The sequence below is a fragment of the Oncorhynchus keta genome, chromosome 15 (genome assembly GCF_023373465.1).
Source record: "Oncorhynchus keta strain PuntledgeMale-10-30-2019 chromosome 15, Oket_V2, whole genome shotgun sequence".
NCBI classification, from domain to species: domain Eukaryota; kingdom Metazoa; phylum Chordata; class Actinopteri; order Salmoniformes; family Salmonidae; genus Oncorhynchus; species Oncorhynchus keta.
The window spans coordinates 43,305,393-43,317,727 of NC_068435.1; positions in this window are offsets into that span (position 1 = coordinate 43,305,393).

Here is a 12,335-nt window from a genome sequence, read left to right on the forward strand (position 1 = left end):
TGCTCTCCTCCTCTCACCTTTTCCCTTCGCTTGTGGACTTCAATGCACAACACATCATATGTATATGACCAGGCGAAAAAACCTTTCCAAGTTAAGTGAGTTTGTCATTCAAAATAACAATGCATAGGCAGAAAATACCTCAACCCTACTGTAAAAATATGGTGGTGGAGCTTTGAGGTTTTGGGGCAATTTTGCTACAACTGGTCCTGGGGCCCTTGCTAAGGTCAACAGCATCATGAATGTTACCAAGTACCAGGACATTTAGCCAAAAACCTAGAGGCCTCTGCCAGGAGGCTGAAAGTGGGCCGCAAGTGGATCTTCCAGCAAGACAACCCATGTCTACCTCAGATCAGCCTTTCAGAATAGTACTAAAAACAAAATAAATGAACAAAAAAATAACCCATATTAACATATGTAGCCTGCAAAACAAGGTTCATGAAATTGTCAATTTACTAACAGCAGAATATTTTTATATTCTAGCCATCTCTGAAACACACACAATTCCTTTAATGCAGTAGTAGCTATACATGGTTACACAGGAAAGATAGAAATGCAAATGAAGGAGGTGTTTCTATATACACTGAACAAAAATATATACGCAACATGTAACAATTAGAAAGATTTTACAGAGTTACAGTTCATATAAGGAAATCAGTCAACTGAAATACATACATTAGGCCCTAATCTATGGATTTCACATGACTGGGAATAGATATCTTAAAAAGAAAAAAAAGTAGTGGTGTAGATCAGAAAAGCAGTCAGTATCTGGTGTGACCACCATTTCCCTCATGCAGCGCGACACATCTCCTTCACATAGAGTTGACCAGGCTGTTGATTATGGCCTGTGGAATGTTGTCCCATTCCTATTCAATGGCTGTGCGAAGTTGCTGGATATTGGAGGGAACTGGAACATGCTGTCGTACACGTCGACCCAGAGGATCCCTAACATGCTCAATGTCTGGTGAGTATGCAGGAAATGGAAGAACTGGGTGTGCAGACTATTTCAGCTTCCAGGAATTGTGTACAGATCCTTGTGACATGAGGCCGTGCATTATCATGCTGAAACATGAGGCGATGGCAGCGGATAAATGGCACGACAATGGGCCTCAGGATCTCACCTCGGTATCTCTGTGCATTCAAATGGCCGTCGATAAAATGCAATTGTGTTCATGTCCATAGCTTATGTCTGCCAATACCATAAACCCACCGACACCATAGGGCACTCTGTTCACAACATTGACATCAGCAAACCCCTCGCCCACACGTCTGCCATCTGCCCGGTACAGTTGAAACCAGGATTAATCCGTGAAGAGCATACTTCTCCACTGTGCCAGTGGCCATCGAAGGTGAGCATTTGCACACTGAAGTCGGTTACGACGCCGAACTGCGGTCAGGTCAAGACCCTGGTAAGGATGACAAGCATGCAGATGAGCTTCCCTGAGACAGTTTCTGACAGTTTGTGCAGAAATTCTTCAGTTGTGCAAACCTACAGTTTCATTAGCTGTCTGGGTGGCTGGTCTCAGACGGTCCCGCAGGTTAAGAAGCCAGATGTGGAGGTCCTGGGCTGGCATGCCTACACATGGTCTGCGGTTGTGAGGCAGGTTCAACGTACTGCCAAATTCTCTAAAATGACGACGGAGGTGGCTTATGGTAGAAAAATTAACATTCAATTCTCTGGCAACAGCTCTGGTGGACATTCCTGCAGTCGGCATTGCAATTACACGCTCCCTCAAAACTTGAGACATCTGTGGCATTGTGTTGTGCGACAACTGCACATTTTAGAGTGGCCTGTTTATTGTCCCCGGCACACGGTGCAAGTGTGTAATGATCATGCAGTTTAATCAGCTTCTTGACTTGCCACACCTGTCAGGTGGATGGATTATCTTGGCAAAGGTGAAATGCTAACTAACAAGGATGTAATCAAATGTGTGCAGAACATTTGAGAGAAACAAGCTTTTTGTGCGTATGGAACATTTTTGAGATCTGTTATTACAGTTCATGAAACATGGGACCAACACTTTACATGCTCTTTTTTTCAGTGTATGTCCAGAGTCATATTCCTTTTAGGCTCAGAGACAATCTCTTCACATGATGGCTACAGGTTAATCTGCCTTATGTGAAGCCTATTCTCGTAGGAAGTTGCTAAAAGTCAGTATTTGGACTATATGTGTGAAATGTATGTGATATCAACAGAGGTATATATTCTGGGTGACATAAAAATTGATTGGTTGTCATCAAGCTGTCTACTCCAAAAAAAAGCTTTAAGCTATAACTGTAAGGTTCTGCTTTTCTTTTCTTAGTCAACCTTGTGTTCTTTTTCTTTGTGTTCTTGAACGTAGCCCTGTTTCTTTGTGTTCTTGAACGTAGCCCTGTTTCTTTGTGTTCTGGAACGTAGCCCTGTTTCTTTGTGTTCTGGAACGTAGCCCTGTTTCTTTGTGTTCTGGAACGTAGCCCTGTTTCTTTGTGTTCTGGAACGTAGCCCTGTTTCTTTGTGTTCTGGAACGTAGCCCTGTTTCTTTGTGTTCTTGAACGTAGCCCTGTTTCTTTGTGTTCTGGAACGTAGCCCTGTTTCTTTGTGTTCTGGAACGTAGCCCTGTTTCTTTGTGTTCTGGAACGTAGCCCTGTTTCTTTGTGTTCTGGAACGTAGCCCTGTTTCTTTGTGTTCTGGAACGTAGCCCTGTTTCTTTGTGTTCTTGAACGTAGCCCTGTTTCTTTGTGTTCTTGAACGTAGCCCTGTTTCTTTGTGTTCTTGAACGTAGCCCTGTTTCTTTGTGTTCTGGAACGTAGCCCTGATTCTTTGTGTTCTGGAACATAGCCCTGTCCTTCAGTTGTTTATTGATTTCACTTGCGTTTGTTTCTCACCTGGTCTCATCAGCTCCCTATTTAGTTCAGTTCTTTCTGTTTGTATGGTTGTGAGGTATTGTTTGTTTTTGACTGTCTACCTGTGTTTGACCACTGCCTGCCTGTGACCACAATTCCTGCCCTTCTGTGAAGGCTGAATAAACACCTGCCTCGCACTGAGCGTGAATCTACACCTTTTTCTCCCTGAGTATTCATTACAGTAACTGATGCCTGCAATCTGGTTCAGGTTATCAGTCAACCAACCAGGGTTTTTACAAACAGAACAGGAAATAAATCATGCATGTGTACATCTTCTCTAAAGCAGTATCCAAATAAAGTGTTTTTTGTTACATGCTCCGAATACAACAGTGAAATGCCAGCAATGCAGTTAAGAAAATAGAGTACAGAAAATATTTACTAAATAAATAAAGTAATACAATAAAATAACGAGGCTATATACAGAGCGTACTGGTAGTGAGTCAATGTGCGGTGGTACAGGTTAATTGAGGTAATTTGTACATGTAGATAGGGGTAAAGTGACTATGCATAGATAATAAACAGCAAAGTATAGGCAAATAGTCTGGGTGGCCATTTCATTGATTGTTCAGCAGTCTTATGTCTTGGGGGGTAGAAGCTGTTAAGGAGCCTTTTGGAAGTAGAATTGGCGCTCCGGTACTGCTTGCCGTGAGGTAACAGAGAGAACAGTCTATGACTTGAAACTACAACAAACTTGAAGCATTTATGAAATTGCTCCTTCCTGTTACTGATAGGCACCGCCAACTCCCCATGGAGAGATGATGAATTGAAACTGTATGGCTGAGGGGAGAGGCAAAGGGAATAGCAAATAAGTCTGATAAAACAGCAGATTCTCAAACATACAGTAAATTGAGAAATCACTTAACTAAGCTTAACAAAAATAACCACTTTAATAACTTTTTTTGTTGACACGATTAGCATACTTAGGCATGACATGCAAAGAACAAACACTGAGCATTCATATTCATGCGTAACATCAAATAATTAATTACAAGAACTGTAGTTTTGAGTTCTGGAAAGTTGGTGTTTAAGAGGTGAAAAAATTGTTGCCATCTATCAATAAGGACAAGCCACCTGGTACCGACAACCTACAGAGCTGTCTGACTAAATAATTTGACAAGTTTTTCAAAGTAGATAAGGCATACTTCCACGAACTATCTGTCCCTCGTTTGTCACGCCCTGACATTAGAGAGCCTTTTTTATGTCTCTTTTTGGTTTGGTCAGGGTGTGATTTGGGTGTGCATTCTATGTCCTTTATTTCTATGATTTGTGTTTCTATGTGTTGGCCGGGTATGGTTCTCAATCAGGGACAGCTGTCTATCGTTGTCTCTGATTAGGAATCATACTTAGGTAGCCCTTTTCCCCTCCTTTCATTGTGGGTAGTTAACAGGGCTAAGTGCCACAAACAAAGTTAAGCTTCACGGTTGTTTTGTTATTTCTTGGTGACATTTTATATAAATAAAATAAAATGTACGCTCACCACGCTGCACCTTGGCCTAAAATGATTAAACTAACAGCCAATGTTAAGTTTTTTATTTGGAGCTATGACGGTCAATTCAAAAACATTGTAATAGTATTTCTGATTGTCTTCTCAACTCACCATTACATACTTTTAATGTGGGGCTATGACTGTCAATTGCGAATTGGTCTGGCATAATGTCTCTTATCTGGTCCTCATCTCTGCTGTCACATCCAACCTGGAGCGATATTTGGTTTGAATGCAAACGAGAGAAATGAATCCAGCTTCACACATATGAGCTGTTGAAGGGTACCATGGAGTTGTATGGTGCTTTCAAGACAACTAGGAACACTGAAAAATACGAGGTCAAATCATGACGTCAGTGATCTTAAGGTTGGAAAGTCATAGTTCCAGAAAGAGGCTTGAGTTCCAGAGTTGCAATTCCGAGTTGGATGACTGTGAAAAAACTATTTTTTCTTCGGATGTTAGAGGAAATTGTGGTTGAGAGGATTAATTATGTATACATTATTGATTAGAACCATTTATTCTAATACTATTATGTTATGGTATGAAAAGTAAAAGTTATTGGTTAAGCTGTTACTGAAAATATAAGCAGAACGAATTAATTGTCTGTGTCTCTTGGGAGGTTAAAGGGCATCATGCATCCTCTGCGATGCTATGGCTTTTCAGACAGATAAGAAATGTCTGGGAGATGTTCCAGACCTAATAAACAATGGGCTCTTGTGAGAAGCCTGGGATCGAACCTGGGTGTGTAGTCGGAGAGAGAGGGTGGGAAACTGATGATGTCATGTTCAGTTTATAACCTGTGGAAAAATGTGTATGCTTCAGTACTCTCTGGAATTAAACGCTCTTACCTGGCTTTTAAGACTGGTCTCAATCTACTTCATGCATAATTAATGAACTTACACATAATTAATGAATTAGAAACGAGTGCTGCAGCAAAGAAATTGGTTTAGGCAATTAAAACATAAAGGAATTTATAATCAGACCAGAGGACATTATTCCTCTATCAATTTGGTCCTTCGAGGTGCCGGATCTAAATATCGTTTTCTACCTGTTATCTGAAGTTCTGTAATACGCTGAAAATCGTGCACGGACGAGTTTGACTCCCATGGTGTTTTACTAAAGACCTGAACTCTGAATTGAGGTTAAAATTGAAACAGGCCTGCGTTTTATTATCACAGAGGACAGAGAGGGTGACTCAAAGATTCAAACGAACAATGCTTATCCCAGTCGGCAGCAGGTAAAGTAGCTTTTATTCTCAAATTTGGGAGGGATTATTTAGGATATTTATTGATTAAAATGTTATGAAGGAGTTGAACCTTTGATCAATAATAGGTGCTTGAATATTCATCGAACAAATAAAATGGGTTTCTACCTGGGGAAATATTAACCAGGATATCGATGCACATCAAAAGGAAGCAGGTCTGAAATTGACCTGAGGTAATTAAAGGGCACTACCATCAAATAAACTAGAGCTTAATAAAGCCTGGTCTTGCAAGCCAGAAGGATTATTAAGGAGTGATATAGTACGCATTGGAGAATTAGGACGCTTGTTCCGTACAAATAGGATGGCCAATAATTCAATAAACATACCTAAATAAAGTTTACCTAATAGTCTATCTGTATATGGGAAGCTGACTGTGGAAAGTAGCAGATAGATATGTTAAAACAGGTGAGGATAAATTAGGCTTGGTGAGAAGGCAGGGTAATTCTAGGCGAACAGAATAAATGAACCTGTACAATGCTGAAAGAAATTAATATCAAATGATAAGTGATTAGTCTAGAGTAGTGAGATTGAGACATTAACGATTGAAAGTCCCAAAAGGAATATCCTATGGGTGAAATGTGATGTCCGATCAAAAGTCTTCTATAGACGTGGTTCACAGGAGAGGTCAACTTAGTCTAGAGTAGTGAGATTCGAGACATTAACGATTGAAAGTCCCAAAAGGAATATCCTATGGGTGAAATGTGATGTCCGATCAAAAGTCTTCTATGGACGCGGTTCACAGGATGGAAAATACATACTGATTATTTTTAAAGGAACACACACATAGGCAGACAGGATAGTAACTAGAAGTAACTAAGTAACGGTAAATTACAAATTTATAGAACTGCACGCACATAGAATTTAAAATTATATAGAAAGGCATAGATAAGTGTTTAAAGACATTGCTACTAGTAACGGTAAGGATTAAGAATGGGGAGAAATGCCTGAAAGAAGCCCCAGAACTATGGGGAGACGAGCAAAAAGTCTTCTATGGCACAGAAAGACAAGAGAAACATCGATTTCAAAGGAATGTCTAAGATGGATCAAAAAAAAAAAAAATGATTTTGTAACTAACGGTAAATTACAAATTTATGAACTGCACGCGTCTAAATGTAGAAAGCTAGAATCCCTTATAAAACAGATACATAAGACATTGAATGTGGTAATAATGTGAAAAAGCAGAATAAACAGGGGTTATACACAGCCGGAGTTTGGCTTTCGGAAGCAAAAAAGAGAAAGAGACGTGCAGAAAACGAGAATTCTAACTGAGGGAAAACTTTGGGTGTTAAATTGGGGCTATTTTCTGTTGTCTAGATGTCGGAGTAACAAATACAGATAACTGTAAAAATGGGTATATTTGCGGAGAGTCTCGGTCAAATTCATAGTGCTGGTAGTAAAGTGGCGAGCGCAACAGTCTCACCAACGGTAATCCACGGTTCGGTTCCCGGCCGAGGCGTTTTAACTAAAATTGATTTTTAGATCGTAATTGACCTATTTGCATGTTTTGCCTGAAAAATACGGTCGCCAGTGTTGCAAAAGATATAACTGAACGGATATTATGTGTTCTAGATAGAATTGATAAAAGAAGTCATTAAAAATAATGGCGAGACAATTGACGTAAAACGCTATTTCGCCTAAAATGATCTGGTGGAAGTATTTAAATAAATGTATTTACCTAAAGTTAAATGTAGGGGATAACGGAGAGATGCGATACAATTTCGGGCTATTCGGACGTTATAGCTATTTATGAATCGATTGACATATGAGAAGTTTAACGCAAAAACATGGTACGTTTAAATGTTAGGGTATAGTAAGTTGAGAAGTTTGGTTGGGTTTACTCTGATGATTAGAATTTAAAACTGAACTCAATCTGAATAGGGAATATATATTTTACAAAGGCAGGCAGAGTTGTGGCTATAGCCAGCAACGGAATTGCTAGACACTCAATGGGGCTATATAGTGCAACGCTTTGGACTCTAAATTAGGTAAGAATAGTTTAATCGTAAAAAGTTGTGATTGTTTTTCCGAGTATTGATTTTTGGTTAAGGTAACGCCAGTGCATTTGAACAAAAAGTAACGTATTCTAAAAAGTATCTGTTTTCCGTTCTCATTGCGGGGAACAAATAAAATGTCTTATCTTAAAGGGACATTGCACGTCAATCACACTGGTTTGAGTGTATGACAGTGGGAAAAAATATTGTGGGACGACAATTCGAAGATAGAAAAATAAGTTACATGATACCTCAAGAGTTTTAAAACAAACGATGTGAAGGGATCATCAGAATTATTAGGTGTCGTTGTAGGAGTGAAAGTTTGGGTTAAGGGGATTTCCCTGTTCCCAGAGACAAGGCATTTTAAAGGCGTACACTCACTAATGCTGGTCTGAGTTTGTAATTAGACAAGTGAATAACGTATTGGGAAGAGAGTTAATGAAAATACTAAGTCAAAGACGAGACAGTTACTTAGAGCAAAATGGGTTCTAAAATGATAACAAAGAGACAATTATAATTTATGCCCATCGAAAAGCTTTTATAAAATTTGCGAATTTAGAGATGTTGGGTGGGGTGGTAAATTATAATTCAGGATTTGAACAGTTGTGATAAATAAGGTTTAGTTAATCGAACAAGAATTATTTACAATTCATTTGAAGTCGCTACGAATTGGCAGGTTGAGCGCGTTTGATGACATCACTAGCGAGGCACTTTTGTCACTGGGGATAACGGAGCAAATCGTATGGCTGTTAGTGTGTGGATCGAGGTTTCGAGTAACTTTTCAGAAGTTGATATAAAAGTGTTTTGTTAATTTGTTTACTGGTTATGGTCAATTTTAGGGTTTGATTTAACTTAGTTGAACAGTGTGTTCTGGCGGGTTTAGGTAGAACTCTTTGTTCTGGGACGGATGGGAGTTACCCAAAAGTAAGTCAATTAAAGGAGCCATGAGGGAATGAGAATGCATATTTATTAAATATCTGGGATTAAATTACGGATTCCTTACACTGTGTAATGTATGACATTTGCGGCAGAGAGAAAAAGTAATGCATTGGATAATAATGTTATCGGGTTAATTGTATCTAAAGGTAGCATGGTCATTTAAGTAAACATATCCGTAGACGATGTTTAAAACTTATGATTAATGATTTGAGTCAAAGGGGAATTATCATTAGGTTTTAGTTATAGTTCACTTATTGAGTTTCTGATTCGAGGTAGCATTAGTGAATGATAGTTAGGGGTGTGGTGTCTCACTTTTAGAGGCCTCCTGGGATTATAATTTTGGGGAGAGTGGGGGAGAGAGCAGCTTTAAACGACCAAATTGAAAAAGGTCTGCAAATTATATATATATAAAACAACTGTTAGAACGATTTGTTTTAGTGCAAGGGTATTTTAAAGAGGCACGCTCACATATGGAACCTTATGAGATGTTTTTTTATGGGTTTGAATTATACAGGTGACTATTTCTATTGTAAGGATAAAGGGTTCTTTATGCCTAATATGGTATGACCTTTTGACCTTATCATGACTGGCTTCTGAGGTCTGATCAGCCTCAGGGGAGAGTCATTTGTATAATGAATGGGGTCATATTGAGGTAAATTCATTAGAAATGAAGCAGTTTTGGTTGAGGGCTTAGAATTACTTTTTGAACCGCAAATGGTTCAGGATTCTGTCTTATAACATTAGCTGTTAAGTTTTTTGAATGGGCTATTAGGGATTTGGTATTGTAACAGAGAGAAAGTCATATTTATCATTGAGAATAAATAGGGGAAGATAACATATTTTGAGCCAACAGGGCAGGGAAGGAATTGAGATATTTTTGTTTGGTTTTAACACCCGTGTACAGGAGTGTCAAAAGACGGGGGACATTACCTGTGTAATGGGGGACGGTGTCCGTATGGGGATTACGTAATAACCAACTTGGGACAGTTCTGGGATTGGAGAAGAGGATATCCTTATGGCATAGGGGTTCCCACAAAGGTGGATAGGGTTTCCATGATATGGGGGAAACCTGGGAGCACTGTTGAACTTTGTAAAGGTGATGAAATCCTACTAACCATCAAAACTATTAAGCTCTCTGATGCAGGCACTTACACCCCCGGACTACAAAGGACCGGGACAGACACGATGGGTGTGTTTTCTATTAAGGTGCTGCCAAAACCAGAGGTCCCAGACGAACCAGGGCCAGACACACTCCTCTACCACCCCTGGACCGAACCTGCCACCACTGTGTTAAACATCCCATTCAGGTAATTAATGTTAGACTATTCAGCTATTGATCAATTAGGCACGGAGACTGGTTTTGATGGTAGGGACAATTTGTGGCTGTCTTATACAGAATAGACTTGCTTAGGATATGCTTCTTGCTAGTCAGGGGGGTGCCTGCAAGATGTTCGGTGAACGATGTTGCACGTATATTCCTAATAACACCAGTCCAGATGGTAGTATATCTAAGGGCCTTAATGGGCTTGATGCACTATCTGCTGAGATGAGGACCATGGCGGGGGTGGAGGAGTCTGACTATTCTTAGTTGGGAGCCTGGTTAGGTAAGTACACTGGTATGGTGCTTACTGGATTTCTGACCCTAATTCTTGTATTATTTGTTATTGATGTGATGTGCTGCTTGCATCATACCGTGTTTTAAGAAGTCTGTTACAGATGTGGTGAAGGCTTCAGGCATGATGCCTTTGCTTGATGCTCCAGTTGGAGAGGCTGAGGTGAAGCATGCTTTCAGGGGAGGATGAGACTGACTGAGGATGACCCATGTATGGTTGTTCTCCCTGTCGTGAAGGGTGGCATGGTGCCCACCTGGTGCAGGATAGGAATAGCTGAGAGGACCAGATGGATTATAAAAATGCTTTGTTCTGCTTTACTCTGTTTTCCATGACCAAAGTTTTATTCCACACTTTGCAACACATATTCAATCCATGTTATTGTCAGATAGAATACTGAGGGTCCCCAAGGAGAGGGCTTGTTAGTGTAGGAAGGATTTTTAATATGGTTAGCATTTATTAGATTATAAGTTTTGTAAATAGTATTATATTTAACAGGAATATAGGACATCTATGATGATTTAGGATTATTGTTAGGATTAAGATAGATTGATTATGGACTTTAGAGAAAAGCCGCTCATAGACATGTTCTTTCTAAAAGAAAATCCATGAGTTTAGAAAGCCAAACAGTGAGGCATGTAGTTCAAATTTGGGAATGTGAAAAACAGCCACAGGCAGGCAGAAGAGCCCTCCCCCGCACTGCAGAGACCTTGAAGGTTGGAGAGCAGAGAAGTTTTAGAAGGGGAGCCAGGACGAGCAAAGATAACATAGTGTGTAGGAGGAGGAGGCACCTGAAGGACCGGGCTGTGGGGGAGCTCTGGTGCGCAACCTTGGCACCACTTCCCCAGGCTGGACAACTACTCTAGCCCGGACCCTCCAGAGTGCAGGCACAGGTTGAACCGGGCTGTGGGTAAGCACGGGAGATCTGGTGCTTACTACACGCACCTCTCCCTTAGGCTCCACTCCCACATTTGCCCGGCACGAGCGGAGATCAGGCAGAGGACGCACTGCACCCTCCCAGCGCCCCGGAGACACAGTACGCAGAGCCGGCGCAGGATACCCTGGACCAAAACTGTGCACCGGCGACCAGACACGCTGAGCAGGCACCATACGCCCTGGCTCGATGCCCACACTCGCATGGCACTTTCGGGGGGCTGCCCTATCGCGCACCGGGCTATGGGCACGTACTGGCGACACCGTGCGCTTAACCGCATAACACGGTGCCTGACCAGTAATGCGCTGCTTATAATAAGCACGAGGAGTGAGCTCAGGTCTGCTACCTGGCTTAGTACCACACCTCGTCTGCCCCCCAAAGAAAATTTTGGGCTGCTTCTCGTACCTGTCGCACTGCCGTGCTGCCTCATATCGCCACCGCTCAGCTTTCGCTGCCTCCAGCTCTGCTTTGGGGCGGCGATATTCCCCAGCCTGTGCCATTTACATTTAAGTCATTTAGCAGACGCTCTTATCCAGAGCGACTTACAAATTGGTGCATTCACCTTATGACATCCAGTGGAATAGTCACTTTACAATAGTGCATCTAAATCTTAAAGGGGGTGAGAAGGATTACTTATCCTATCCTAGGTATTCCTTAAAGAGGTGGGGTTTCAGGTGTCTCCAGAAGGTGGTGATTGACTCCGCTGTCCTGGCGTCGTGAGGGAGTTTGTTCCACCATTGGGGGGCCAGAGCAGCGAACAGTTTTGACTGGGCTGAGCGGGAACTGTACTTCCTCAGTGGTAGGGAGGCGAGCAGGCCAGAGGTGGATGAACGCAGTGCCCTTGTTTGGGTGTAGGGCCTGATCAGAGCCTGGAGGTACTGAGGTGCTGTTCCCCTCACAGCTCCGTAGGCAAGCACCATGGTCTTGTAGCAGATGCGAGCTTCAACTGGAAGCCAGTGGAGAGAGCGGAGGAGCGGGGTGACGTGAGAGAACTTGGGAAGGTTGAACACCAGACGGGCTGCGGCGTTCTGGATGAGTTGTAGGGGTTTAATGGCACAGGCAGGAGCCCAGCCAACAGCGAGTTGCAGTAGTCCAGACGGGAGATGACAAGTGCCTGGATTAGGACCTGCGCCGCTTCCTGTGTGAGGCAGGGTCGTACTCTGCGGATGTTGTAGAGCATGAACCTACAGGAACGGGCCACCGCCTTGATGTTAGTTGAGAACGACAGGGTGTT